The sequence below is a fragment of the Dipodomys spectabilis genome, unplaced genomic scaffold (genome assembly GCF_019054845.1).
Source record: "Dipodomys spectabilis isolate Male_0828 unplaced genomic scaffold, ASM1905484v1 ptg000228l, whole genome shotgun sequence".
Taxonomy (NCBI): Eukaryota; Metazoa; Chordata; class Mammalia; order Rodentia; family Heteromyidae; genus Dipodomys; species Dipodomys spectabilis.
In genome coordinates this window covers 8,243,464-8,259,031 of record NW_024870905.1, presented here as the reverse complement: position 1 = coordinate 8,259,031, position 15,568 = coordinate 8,243,464, and the positions used below count along the sequence as shown (strand labels likewise).

General features: G+C 40.0%; 1 non-coding gene across 1 annotated transcript; it reads right to left on the bottom strand.

Moving 5' to 3' along the window:
- Window positions 1-15,084: 15,084 nt before the first annotated feature.
- On the bottom strand, window positions 15,085-15,186 carry LOC122123445. Its single transcript, XR_006150400.1, has one exon. It is a non-coding gene; the product is annotated as a U6 spliceosomal RNA (small nuclear RNA).
- Between the last annotated feature and the right edge of the window lie 382 nt (window positions 15,187-15,568).

Sequence of the window (15,568 nt, the reverse complement as noted above, 5' to 3'; positions counted from 1 at the left end):
TAGAATGGCAAAAATCAAGAACTCTGACAACAACAGATGCTGGAGGGGATGTGTACAGAAGGGAACCTTACTTCATTGTTGGTGGGAGTGTATACTTGATCAACCACTTTGGAAAGCAGTATGGAGGTTCCTCAAAGAGTTCACATAATGTTCCCCTATGACCCAGCAATCCCACTTTTGAGGATTTACCCAAATGTTTACAAAGAAGACCACACTAAAGCTTCTAGCACAACTATATTTATTGCAGCATTATTTACCATAGCTAAGATATGGAACCAACCTAGATGCCCCACAGTAGAGGAATGGATCAAGAAAATGCGGTATATATGCACAATGGAATTCTATGCCTCCATGAGAAAGAATGACATTGCCCCATTTGGTAGGAAATGGAAAGACTTGGAAAAATTATATTAAGTGAAATAAGCCAAGCCCAAAGAAACATAGGTCCCATGGTTTCCCTTATTTGCAATATCTAGTATATGTATGAATCAAGCAGAGAGGGTCAGATAATGTGATGTTATGAACATGAACCCTTAGATATGTATTTTAATGCTTTTTTTCTTTCATGCATTTCGTTCTAACGCATTTATAAGATGATTTCTTTGTTGCTTTGTATGTCCCTCCCCAACAGTATAACCCCTGCTTTCACTATATTTGATGTCAGTATAATTTGTGGAGGAGATGGGGAAATACAAGTCATTTAAGGATACAGGTGGACCTGTTGCAACAATGAGTACAATTTGTCATGTCGAAAACGAACTTTACAACTTTGGTGCGGGGGTGGGGGTTGGGGAGGGGGGCGGGTGGATTGGGTGGGGGAGCGGGCAGAGGTGGTTGGGAAGGGATGTGAAGGGTAAACAAAGGAGGAGGCTACAATGCTTGATAAGAAATGTACTCATTATCTTGCCCATGTAATGGTAACCCCTCTGTACAGTATGTTCACCAAAAATTAAAATAAAAACATAAATGAATTAAAAAATAAAAAATTAAATAAATAAATTAAAGTAACAATTGAATTTGCAGTTAGTTCATGATTGTTTTATAGAAGGCCACACAAAAAGTATTGGATTATGTCTTCCATTTTAGCTATTTTGTATAATTCTCCCAATTAAAGAATACTGACTGCTTTTACATTAATGCTTTAATACGTATTCAACAATGATACTTCATTAAATGGAGGCATAATTTAATAATAACTCATAATATATATTATTTAATATCATCACACTGTCTCTCTCTCATATATATTGCAAACTACACATCTATTTATCTATCTATCTATATCTATACCTATATCCATATCTATATCTACACCTATATCTTTATCAGCCACTATTATGGCTTGTTCCCAGGTCCTCAGAACTGGTTGGCAGCTCAGTTTGCAAAACCCTTTTGTACTACAAATGATCCTTTCATGAATTGTGCATTGTGGGCTGGGAGTTCAAATTCCAGCATGGCCAAAATTTTGTATGTGGAGTCAGAAGCCAATTTTTACACATTTTTTTCCTTCTCTATGAAAGTCCTGGGTCTCAGTATGATGTATAAGCCATATTCAAATAAATTCATGTGATAAGATGAAATAAATGTTATATATGTAATAATACTAAATAAAATAAAAAATATGGGTAATAAATATCATATGGAGTAAACCCATGTATGTAAATAGATCTCATATATGAATATTATTTTTTTCAGTGCTGGGGCTTGAATTCGGGCCCTGGAAACTGGGCTGAAATTTTTGTCTTCAATGACGGTGAGCTTCCTCTCCACCACAGTGCCACAGTTACCCAGACCCTGAGTTCAAATCCCAGACCAGTCAGAAAAATGGTGCAAATTCCAAGCCAGGGCCTCGGTTTTTTTGGTCAGGCCTGGGGCTTGAACTCAGCTCATGTTAAATCTGCCTCACCTTCGATCATCTTAGGCTGGGGTGCAGCCTCTGTACCCACAGTTCATCCTGAGATCCTGGGATCCGAATTCAACTCTTGGGACTGGCAAAAAAAAAGGAGAAGTGCTGGGAAGGTAGCTCAGTAATAGAGTCCTTGCCTTGCATGCACAAGGCCATGGGTTCGATTCCTCAGTACCACATAAGCAGAAACAAGCCACAAGTGGCGCTATGGCTCAAGTGGTAGAGCAATAGCCTTGAGCTGAAGAGTTGAGGGACAGCACCGAGACCCAGAGTTCTGACCCCAAAACCAAAAAGAAAAAAGAAGAAAAGAGAGGGGGAAAAAAGGAGAAGGTTAAAACTGGGAAGTATTAGAGGCAGTTTTACATTGTTTATTCCTTTGCATTGCAAGCAGGGCTCGGAAAGTGTACATGACCTTGCACTGCTGAATTTTGGTGGACTATCTGGGAAGCCATAGCCCAAACCAGAAACCTAGGCCTGAGGTGTGAATCCCAGGACTCCCACTTATGAATGGTAGGATATTCTAAGAAATGCATTCTGATATACATCCTTATGAATGGAATGTTTTAAAGTAACAATTACATTAGTACATGATTATATTATAAAATTATACACAATAATTATACTATATTGAATAATTTTCAATTAATACTTTGTTAGGTATTCAACCATAATACTTCAATACAGGAAGGAATAATTTATTGATAAGTGGTAGTAATATAATATATATAATTAAATTATATACAGACATCTCTGTCTTGTTTTATACATATATATATATATATACATATATATATACATATATATATATATGTATATATATATATATATATATGTTACAATCTACATATCTATTTCTACATTTGTCATTCCTGGAGCTCAGTGGTAGAATGCTCGCCTCGAATGTATGAAGACCTGGGTTAAATTCCACACTATTACATGCACAGAAAACCCAGAAGCAGTGCTGTCAAGCAGTTGAGCACTGGCTTTGAGCATGAAAGCTTAGGGACTGTGTCCCTAAGCCCCAGGACTGGAACCAAAAACAAGTTAGAATGTTCTGACTGCAATTATAGAAAGGCAGGATTTCAAATACCTCATCACAGAGCAAGCTGGGAGTCTGAAACTGACAGCTGTCATCTAACCTAACTTAGCCAGAGGTCAATAGCTGCAGCCCAGCATCATGGAACCAGACACTGATGGCTCACCACTAGCTACTCAGGGGGTGAGATCAGACACTGGGGGTTGAAAACTCAGCCCTGGCACGAAGTCTGATAGACTCTGAGCTGTGCCTAAAAGTGGTAGAGATTTAGCCTTGAGGAAAAGATCTTAGGACAGTACCTCCAACCTATGAGTGAAATCCCTGAGGCTGATGACTCTCCCTCACAAAACACCCCTCTAAACCATTAGATGTGAACTTGTGCGGTTTGTGACGTGTATCTGAAAGAATGGTGATACTGATGAAAGCACCCTAATTCTAATGACAGTTTGTGGGATATAGCTATGTGATGAGTCCTTCCTGGAGTGCTGGGTGTTGAGTACTTCTGGGTTGTCCATGGGGTACTGGGTGCTGAGTCCTTCACAGGGTGCTATGTGCTAAGTTCTTCACGAGTTGTATTCTTTCATCTGGTCCTTATAAGAGCTACACAAGTAAGATGAATGTGCAGATGAGAAAGTTGAGGCTCAGATATGTCCCCAAGGCAGGGCCAATTTATGTATGTACTATACTCTAGTGACTTGTCTCCTGCAGACAATTGTTTTGGTTTAGGTTTCTCCATCATGAACCTTGAACTCAGAGCATAGATGCTGACTTTCTTCTTGTGCTCATGACTAATTTTCTACCATGCCGAGCCAAGGACCCACTTGCAGCAAAGTGTCATGGCTTAGATGTCTTTAGCTGATGTCTATCATTCTGCCTGCTCAGGAAGCTGAGGATCTCATTTCAAAACTATCCCAGATCACGGTCCAAAGTCAGCCTTGGCAGGAAATTCCTTGAGATGGTTTTCTCCAATAAACCACCAGAAAGCCTGAAGGGGCATTGTAGCTCAAGTGGTAGTGTGCTAGACTGAGATGAAGAGCTCAGAGACAGCACCCAGGCCCAGACTTCAACTCCTTCAACTTACAAGAAAAGAAAGAAAGAAACCTGGAGTGCTGGGAATGTTTCTTAGGGGTAGACTGCTTTGTGTGTATGAAACCCTGGGTTTGAATCCACAGTACCACATCCCTAGAAAAAAAGCTTGAAGTGGCTGTGTGGCTCAAGTGGTAGAATACTGTCCTTATACAGCAGAAACTCAGGTACAGTGGTTAGGTCCATAGTTCAATCACCAAGATGGTGTATGCACATGCAGGCGTGCGTGCGCACACACACACACACACACACACACACACACACACACACACACACACACGGAGGCACCGTTGCCAATAATGAATCATTTCATTGTGTTCAGCTCCCTAATTGTCTACCAGAAGGACTGTTGGATTAATGGTAGCAGTTTGTTTCAGCACTGAAACATAGTCTTACAAAGACTGGATGAGGGGGCTGGGAAGGTGGCTCAGTGGTAGAGCGCTTGCCTTGCATGCCTGAGGCCCTGTGTTCGATTCCTCAGCACCACATAAGCAAAAAGAAAAAAAGCCGGAAGTGGTGCTGTGGCTCAAGTGGTAGAGCACTAGCCTTGAGCTGAAGAGCTGAGGGACAGCGCCCAGGCCCAGAGTTCAGGCCCCACGATTGGACAAAAAAAAAAAAAAAAGACTGGATGAGTGTAGGGAACTTGGTCTACCATGGCAGGTGGCACAAATGAAAGCTTCCAGTCAAACCAGAGCACAGGGGACAGAGATTGCTTGTGGTACAAAGAGGTCTTTTTTTCCTAACCTTAACAGCCTGAGCACACTCATCCTCACTAATTGACTTGGATGAATTGTTTGTTACCCAGATGCACAGGAGTGAGGCTTTTTGTCTGCCTGTTCCAAAAATGAGGCAGATTTCCTCCAGCAGCCTGGGGTATGGGGACCCCCTCAGGTTAACTGGGAACGGTGAGGGGAGGCCCGGAACACGCACTGTCTTGAATGCACACTCTGTGCTAAGAATTCATTCTATTCAAAGCAAATTTCCTAGCTAGGTGCCTTTCTTCATAGCAACTCTGGATCTTCACAAATTCAAATACATGTATACATACACAGACACATGGAGTTACTGGCTCTTTTTTTGTGGCAGGTCCTGACGCTGGAACTGTGAGTCTAGACATTTTCCCTGATCTCCTTTTGCTCAAGGAAGCATTTTATTGTGTCTTAAGCCATGATTACCCTAGGTTGGGATGCAGCTTTTACACTCACAGATGATCCAGGGATCCTAGGAACCGAGTTCAATTCCCAGCACTGAAAAATACAGCAAACCAACAAAAATGGAGAAGGAAAAACCAGGTAATTTTACACAACAGGTTTACTTTTGTTTCCTTGGCACTGTGACACTCCTCTGGCTCAATGACTTGTCTTGAAAATTGTACGTGACCTTGCATGGATGAAGGCTGGGGGGCTGTTAGTGAAGCATGAGTCCAACCCAGATACCTAGGCCCTGAGATCGATCCTAGGCCTGCCACCTACACATGGCTGAAGATCTTAGGAAACTTGTTCCTATCTATAGGAATACTAATAGAATGTTTGAAATGTACTAACTGAATTACTAATTAGATACTCATTCAAGTATAAGAATGTATGCACTAAGTATAAGTCATTGATTAATTCTTTATTAAGTATTCTACCGTGATTAATTAATGGAGGCATAATTTTAGACCAAATAATTGGTAGTAATAGAATATATAAAAATAATATATAGACATCACTTTTTATATAGGGTTATACACTAGAATCTACATAAATGTCTGTCTCTGTATACCTTTGTAGATGCATATACATTTGTTAATACACACACACACACACACACACACACACACACACACACACACACACACTGCAATCTAAACATCTATCTGTTTATATATTGGCCATTCCTAGGCTTGATCTCAGGTCCTCAAATTTGCCCAGTAACTTCACTTGCATCAGACTGGTGTGCTAACATTTACCCTTTCATGAAGTGGGCCTGTTAGAGCCTGAGTTCAAGTCAGAACTGGCAAAAACTTAAGCCTGGTGGAAAAGCCAATTGTCCTACTTGTTTTCCTTATCGGTGAAAGTCCTGCGCCTCAGGAATGATGTAGAATACATAAGCAAGTCTATGTCTCATGTAATAGGATGCAAAAATGTTATATGTGTAATCATACTCATTCAAATACATAAGAAACAAATGAAACATAAAAAATGAATACACTAAGCACAACATGCAGTAAACCTGTGCATGTAAATATAAATCATGTATTTAAAATGTATATGAATATTGTTTTTTTAATTCAGGCCCTAGGAACAGGTCTTTCTTTCTTGTCTCCAACACGTTGATCTTCCCATCCCTCACAGTGCTGCAGATTTCCCCAGACCCTGAGTTCAAATCGCAGGCCTGGCAGAAAAAATGGCAAGAAGTACAAGCCAAGGATCCTCACAATATTTTAAATATTTTGTATGTATATATGTATGTATGTATGTATGTATGTAAGTTTTTTTTTTTCAAGCACATGGCTTGAACTCAGGTAGTGGCAATTCTACCTCAGCTTTGATCACTCTAGGCTGGGGTGCAGCCACTGGACCCCCAGCTGCTGATGGGATCCTAGACACTCAGGCCTTTCAAGGAAAACAATTCACAGGAAAAATGTGGCCTTTTTACGTTTTCTTCCTTTGCATGGTGACCCTCCTGTGTCTGAATGACACTTTTGCAAAGGGTACTTCACCTTGCATTGCTGAAGGTTGGGGGACTATTAGGGAAGCCATAGGCCCACGTGGCAACATAGAACCTGACCAACCAATGGCAGGAGATACTAAGAAACTGGTTCCCATCCATAGGAATAACAATAAATTCTTGTCATTGTCACAGTTGAATGAGTTGATCGTGAATGATGCTCCTATAAAATTAGACAGCATGTTTTGACGAGTCTGATTGATTATATTTAATATTTTTGAAGCATTAAAAGAATATTATTATTTACAGGAACGCAGTAATTTCAGGACACTGATTGATTTCATTAATAGTGTAAGGATGAAAACAATAATATTAATTACATGGATGCATAATAAATACCCAAGAATTGGTAGGAATGTTGTCTATATAACTGAATAATGTATAGACATCTCTGGCACTCTATGAAGATATACATTTATTAGTGTACTGTCATCTGCATGTCAATCTATTCATAGTTTGTTAACTCCTGGGCTCGATCTCAGGTCCTGGGAACAGCCTATCACTAAGTTTGCCCCAGGAGGGCGTATTCACACTCGCCCATTAATGAATTTGGCCCTGTAGGCCATGAGTTCAAATACCAGCACTCCCAAACAATGAATCGTTGAGTAAGAAGTTGATGCTGACACGTTTTCCTTTTCTGTGAATGTCCTGGGGGTCAGGTATGAAGTGGAATACATATGCAGGCCTATATCCCATGTAATCAATGTAACCAATGTTCTATGTGCCATAATAGACAATAAAATAAATGGTCAATACATAAATAAAACAAAAAATAATAAAATAACTACACTGAATGCAATATGGAGTCAACATATGTATATAAATATAAATACAAATCATATATGTAAATTGTACATGAATAGGTGGGGATTGATTTCAGGCCTAAGGAACAGACTTGAATTTCTTGACTTCAAGGAGGCCAGATTCCCCTTCCTACACAGTACAACAGTGTTACCCAGACCATGAGTTCAAATCCCAGTCCTGGCAGAAAAACGGCACCTTTATAGTATGTGAGGCCCAATTCTTAGGCATTTCATTATTCCTCCATTTTATGTATGAATGTGATTGTTTAAATCTTAATAAAGTATTAAATAAAATCTATTAGTGTGCTATAATATAATTATGTATAATTTTATCCTAGAATCTTTCAAGAACTGGCCATTCAATAATGACATACATCCCATCTCATTTGTATTCATATGGATATGAATGAGTGTCTTAGGATCTCCTGCCATTTGGAGGTGGCAGGACCAGGATTCAAATTGTGGGCTCCAGCTCCCACCACTTAAACCTGAGGATAGGGAACTCACTGGTCTGTCCAAGAACATCAGCAAGACCAATGATTAGGCAGGCACCAGTGGCTCTCAACAGTCCTCCTTGATGTTTACAAGGCTGTGATGGGAGGATCATGGTCAAAGTCACCCTCAGGAGGAAAGTCCTTGAGACCCCTGTCCAACTTCAGTGCCAACAAAGCCAGAAGTCCTGTGGCTCCAGTGGTAGAGGGCCATCCTTGAGCAAAACCAGCTCAGAGACTGTGCCCAGATCCTGAGTTCAAGGTTCGGGACTGACAACAAACAGACATAAACAACAATCTGTGCAGCCATCCAGCTAAAGCGGTCTCCCTCTTGTTCGCAACTGAATGGGACAGAGTTTCCTGGGAAAAGGGCTGGGAGAGCCCCTGTCAACTTGACTCTGCCCATGCTGATTGCATCACAGGATTCTAGCCACACCTCCATTCTTTCATGTTACTTTCTGACCAATGGGATACAAGAATGGTGGCAACGCCCACATTCCATGATGCCTGGTAGCAACTGGATTCCCTCTTTAGTAGACCATTACCAGCAGTTAAGGAAGGTAGAGGTGGCTGAGTGGTGAGCAAGAGGCTCAAGGAAACTTTAGAGAATAGTAGGAAATTTACATGCCCCAGCCCCCTCCCCCCCTTCCTGTGGTGCTGGATTTCAAATCGCAGCCGGCCTAAGGCCCTTACCTGGTCCCTGTGCCTGGTCCTCTGCTCTGGACCCATGTGTCTGCCATGCCACCGCCATCCCTGCTCGCTCTACCTGGATAAGCTGCCCAAAGCGTCTCCCAGCAGCCCAGGTGAGTGGCCGCCCCAACACCATTCCCAACTCGGGTCAGAAACCCCTCTGAGAGCACCATGACCCCCTGCTTGTTTCCTCTCCCTGGCTCTGAGGAGCCACCTTTTTGTCTTGTGCATTTCTGAGAAACAAACAATATATGCTCAGGCTGGGCTGAGCTCAGGCGGTCCTCCTATCTGTGACATGTATGCTCCACCAGGCCTGGTCTTCTGTAGTTGGGATGTTAGACATGTAGAGCCATGCTCAGTCATCAGTTTAGATGGATTATCACAAACTCTTAGCCCATGGCAACCGATTCTTGACCACAGATAATGCTCTGGTTAGGGCCACAACAATCAGAACTCAGTCTCTTCACAGAACAGTTGTGAGGAAACAAGGGATTTATATAGAGATCTCTGGAACATGGCTAGGCACAGAGGGAGTGGCCTTCAGGTAATGTTCTCAACAATTCTGTGAGCATATGACAGGAAGATACCTGGAAAGAGCTCAGGTGGCCCCTGTTATTAATGGGGCAACAGGTGTGGGATTATGAAACAAAACATGGCTCTCTTTCATCATTACCCTATCCCCATGAGGAAGGGTATCCTTCACTGTGTTGAGTTTTGCAACTGGGGAAAACAAGGCATGGAGAAGCTGGGTGACCTACTTATGATCTCAAGTTCACAAGAAGCTAGGCCTGACTTCTCTACCATGCTCCCTAGTTAAATGGGTGATATTCAGTCCACTTTTTGTAGTGGGAAGTCCACTTCTTGTCAGTCATGGGGCTTGAACTCTAGGTCTGAGCGCTGTTCCGGAGCTCCTCAGCTCAAGACTAGCTCTCTACCACTTGAGCCCACAGCAAAACTTCCAGTTTTCTGGTGGATATTTGGAGATAAGAGTCTCACAGACTTTCCTTCCCGGGCTTGCTATGAACCATGATCCTCATTTCTCAGACTCCTGTGTAGTTGGGATAGGAGTTCTGAGCCACCAGCACAGGGCTTAAGTGTACTTCTCACTTTCTTTCTCCCTCTCTCTCTCACATGAACTGGTTGAATGTCCTGGAGGAGGTGGCCCATTGTCCCCATGTGGCTAGAATCCATAGTGGCCCTCTCATAGTGGCCCTGGAGGTGGGCTGTGGGTCAGGAGCTGTTTTGCTCAGCCTGTTGAAACAGCTCCATGACATAAGCCTCTCTGTACCCTAGCTAGACCATGACAGTTATTCATTTTCCATCCAGCCTTACTAGACTTCTCATATTATATTGTTTTCTACATCATTTTCTATCACCTAGACAAAATTATGATACATAGTTACAGAATCAAAATGTAATGCCTTCTTAAGAAATTCATTTAGGGTTCAGGGAATGTGGCTTCATGGTATGGTGATTGCCTTGCATGCATGAAACCATAGGTTCAATTCCCCAGTACCACATAAACAGAAAAACACTGGAAGTTGTGCTATGCCTCAAGTGGTAGAGTGCTAGCCTAAAAAAAAAGAAAGCTAAGAAATAATTCCCTAGTCCTGAGTTTAAACCCCTGGACTGGCGATAAAAAAAAATGTATTCAAATATTTTTTCATTCATGTGTCTGTTTGTAATATATTTACAAGATGATTTCTTTGTTGCTTTGTATGTCCCCCCCACACGGTATAACCCCTGCTTTCACTGTATTTAATGTTGGTATAATTTGTGGAGGGGAATGGAAAAAAAATCGTTTAAATAGGGATAAAGGTGGACCCATTGCAATAAGGAGAAATACAAGTCGTTATGTTGAAAAATGAACTTTACAATTTTGGTGGGGGGGGTCGGTAGAGATGGGGGAGATAGGAAGGGATAGGAAGGGGAAACAAAGGAGGAGGCAACAATACTTGATAAGAAATGTACTCATTATCTTGCCCATGTAATTGTAACTCCTCTGTACAGTATTTTCACAATAAAAAAAAAAAACATTTAGTTAGTAAATGCAAAATAAAGAAACATACTTTGAATATATAATTGCTCCTTCCATACTGACACCTGACAATAGTCCCTAATTCATGTACTTTACTTATAATAGCATACTCTGTTTAAAAAAAAAGTTTTGGTCATTAGGTCAAAGCAACTAATGCCAGGAATGTGCTTAGATGTCAGGTGAAGATTTATTCTGGAAATTCAAAGATTCCAGGATTTTGTGTGGTCACTGCTAATCACAGAGAGAAGGATAGTCTAAGTGACATTTGGAAATCTTTTTGATCAATCATGGTACCAAAAACGCAGAGGCTAATTAACAGTTGTGATAGAATAGAAGGAATAACACGATGGAAGGAATAAGTAATAGTAACTAAAGTGTATCAGAAACTGTTCTAGAGAACCATTTTTGGTTATTGAAGAACTAGTTATCAACTAGACTTATTCCTCATTGCCTTTAGCATTCTAAATCTCTTAGGCTAGTTCATAATCTCTGTGTGATAAGTTGTATATCCTTCTATGCTATTCTTTCATACCTGATCTCCTTTGTTTTTTAAAAATCTCAGGGAACAGGAAGCAAAAAAGGAGGCAACAATGCTTGATAAGAAATATACTCATTATCTTGCCCATGTAATTGTAATTGTAATTCCTAGAAGTTTATGTTAAGTATTTCACAAGTTTTATTTCTCGTAATTCTTAAGGAAACATTTGCTATAATTCTAATATTATTACCATTTTAGTGTCAGGAAATATTGTAATTAAAGACACTAAGTGGATGGCCCAAAGACACCCAGTGGGGAAGGAAATGAGTCAAAATTTCCAAAAGTAAGCAATAAAAAAGTAGGTAAAATCTTCTCCATTCCCTTACTCTCTCAATTCAACATTCATGTTGTCCAAGAAATAATAGCATAGCAATTATTGACCATGGTAATTGTTTTCTGTCACATTTTGTCTTCAACACAGTGTTGGTGACATTGGGTTATCATGCTCAGAGGTGAGCTCATAAACTGAGGTCTAAAGAGAGACAAATTTCTTCTGTTCCACAGTTCCAGTATACATTTTAAAAAGTACTAAAAGCCGGTAGCTGGTGGCTCACGCCTATAATCCTGGCTACAGAGGAAGCTGAGATCTGAGGATTGCGCTTCAAAGCCAGCCCAGGCTGGAAAGTCTGTGAGACTCTTATCTCCAATAAACCACTATGAAAGCAGAAGTGGCACTGTGGCTCAAGGGGTAGAGCACTCACCTTCAGCTGAAAGGCACAGGAACAGCGGCCAAGCCCAGAGATCATGCCGCATGATCAATAAAAAAAAAAGATTAAAACTTTTAAATACCATCACTTACTGTCTTTTAAGAGTCCAAAAATGAAATAAATTCACATATAATCACTCCAAAATGCTTTAAAAGCAGGAGATGATAAGCCTCCATGAACTAAATTTTCTTCTACTTTTTAAATTATTCTGAAAGCCTTGTGCTGGTTGGTCACACCTGTAATCCTGTCTACTGGGGTATCTGCTCAGGAACTGAGATCCGTGGATAACCGTTGGAAGCCAATCAGGACAAAAAATATTCATGAGATTATTTTTAAAAAATTACAATGGAATTCTATGCCTCCATCAGAAAGAATGACATCACCCATTTTGTTAGGAAATGGAAAGACTTGGAAAAAATTATATTAAGTGAATTAAGCCAGGCCAAAAGAAGTGAAGTAAGCCAAGCCCAAAGAAACATAGGTCCCATGGTTTCCCTTATTTGCAATATCTAGTATATGTATGAGTCAAGCAGAAAAGGTCAGATAATGTGATGTTAGGAAAATGAACCCTTAGATATGTATTTAAATGTTTTTTTTCTTTAATGCATTTGTTTCTCATGCATTTATAAAATTATTTCTTTGTTGCTTTGTATGTCCCTCCCCCACAGTATAACCCCTGCTTTCACTATATTTGATGTCCGTATAATTTGTGGAGAAGGGAAAAAAGTCGTTTAAGGATACAGGTGGACACGTTGCAACAATGAGAAGTACAAGTTGTCATGTCGAAAAGGAACTTTACAACTTTGGTGGGGGGGGTGAGGATGGGGTGGGGGGTCGGGGGGAGGCTGGAAAGGGATGTGAAGGGTAAACAAAGGAGGAGGCTGCAATGCTTGATAAGAAATGTGCTCATTGTCTTGCCCATGTAATTGTAACCCCTCTGTACAATATGTTCACAATAAAAAAATAATAAAAATATTTTAAAAAATTAATGAACTAGCAAAGGGCCAAGAATGGAGATGTAGCTTATATAGTAGCTCATCAGTCTAGAGAGGAATGGCCTAGCGAGACCTTGGTGCACTGAATTCAAACTCTGAGAACGAAAATGCGCAGGCATGCACACACACACACATACACACACATTTATTCAAAATATCTTCATATCAGTGTTTTGCGTTAATTTCTTTGTTAACGATATTATATGGGTAAAATAGAGGAAATATTCTTTTCAATCCCAGAACATTTTTATATTTTTTATTGTAAAAGTACTCTATAGAGTGGTTACAGTTACATGAAAAAGGTAATGAGTACATTTTCTATCAAGCATTGTTACCTCCTCCTTTGTTTTCCCCCACGATCCCTTCCCTCCCACCTCCACAAGTACACTCCCCTCCCTTACCCTCCTAAACTGTAATGTTCATTTTTCAACATTCTGTTTTGTGTGTCACATTGTTGCAATGGGTCATACTGTATCCTTATTTAAGCATTTTGTTTTTTTCCCTTTCCATCCCCATGTTAGAGAAGTGTACATACAAGATGGAAGTGCAAAAACATCAGATACAGTTCAAACAGGGGTTTAACTGTGGGGGATGCACATATAAAAAATCACATCGTACATTATAAATATATTAGAAACCACAGGAAGAAATAAAAAAAACCACTTGTGTCCTTATCATGGAGTTCATTTACCGTAACATCATCTTATCTAGTCATATGCACATGCTTTTGATCTTTTTTTTTTTAATTGTGAAAATACCATACAGAGGAGTTACAATTACATGGAAAAGGTAATGTGTACATTTCTTATCAAGCATTGTTGCCTACTACTTTTTTTCTCCTTACCATACCTTCTTTGCTTATCCCAGACATACATTAATTATTGCAAATAAGGGATACCATAGGACCTATGTTTCTTTTTTTTTAGTTGTTAAAATGCCATACAGAGGGGTTACAATTACATGGGCGAGTTATTGAGTACATTTCATTTTTTTATTGTGAAAATACTGACAGAGGAGTTATAATTACATGGGCAAGATAACGAGTACATTTCTTATCAAGCATTGTTGCTCCTCTTTGTTTCCCCTTCCCATCCCTTCCCATACTCTTCTACTTCCCCCATCCGGTCCTCCTCCCCCCAAAGTTGTAAAGTTCATTTTTTGACATAAGGAGTTGTACATCTTATTGTTGCAATGGGTCCACTTGCTCCTTTGTTTCCCCTTCCCATCCCTGCCCATCTCCCACCCCCCACACCCACCAACCCCTCCCCCACCCCAGTCCCCCCCACTGTCCACATCCCTCAACCCCCGGCCAAAATTATTTTTTGACATAACGACTTGTTCATCTCATTGTTGCAATGGGTCCACCTGCATCCCTATTTAAACGATTTGTCTTTCCCTTCTACTCCACAAATTATACCAACATCAAATACCGTGAAAACAGGGGCTTTAGCTTGCAGGAGGAACATACAAAGCAACAAAGAAATCTTCTTATAAATATCTTAGAAACAATCGCAAGAAAGAAAAACCATTTGAATCCTTATCTTGGGGTTCGTTTTGCCTAACATCAACTTATGTTTTCTGCTTGTAGCAGACACATACTAGTTATTGAAAATAAGGAAACCATGGGACCTATGTTTTTTGGGCCTGGCTTAATTTACTTAATATAATTTTTTCCAAGTCTTTCCATTTCCTAACAAACTGGGTGATGTCATTGTTTCTGATGGAGGCATAGAATTCCAGTACACACACACACACACACACACACACACACACACACACACACACACACACACATTTTCTTGGTCCATTCGTTTACTGTGGGGCATCGGGTTTGGTTAGGTATCTTAGCTTTGTTAATTAATGCTGCAATGAACATAGTTTTGCTGGTAGTTTTAGTATGGTCTTGTTTGTGATCATTTGGGTGAATGCTCAAAATGGGATTGCTGGGTCTTAGGGGCGCTCTATGTAGTCTTTTGAGGAACCTCCAAACTACTTTCCAAAGTCTTCAAACAAGTTTAAACTCCTAACAACAAGGCATTAAGGTTCCCTTCTGTCCACATCCCATCCAGCATCTGTTCTTTCAAAAATCTGGAATGCTTCAGGAATTCGAGTGTCATCCTCAGTCAGGGGCTATTCTTCTCTTTATTGTTCCGATGTTAGTGTATGTGCTACTGAATTGAGCACAGAACAATTTTATATATAAAGTATAATTGATTTTCTTAAACTAGACAATTCCACAAAAATTAAATTCAAAAGAATTGTTGTGAAATTTTAGAACCATGTATTTCTTACATAAGAACACATTTAAGAATAAAGTCAAGATTGACATGTCAAAAACAAAATAATTCCAGATATTTGTTGTTCAGCGGATGTATAGGAGGAGGAATTCAATTATTCTGTACAAGGAACCTGCCATTATGAACACTATAGAAAGTGTTAAGGTTTGTTAAAAGTTTTAATGTTTCAAATATGTTTAATTTTGGGAATTTGCTCATATATGCCAAAATTAAGACTATTTAGCACGTTGTAAAACTTTTACATAAAGCATTTAAGATTCATGGTAGCA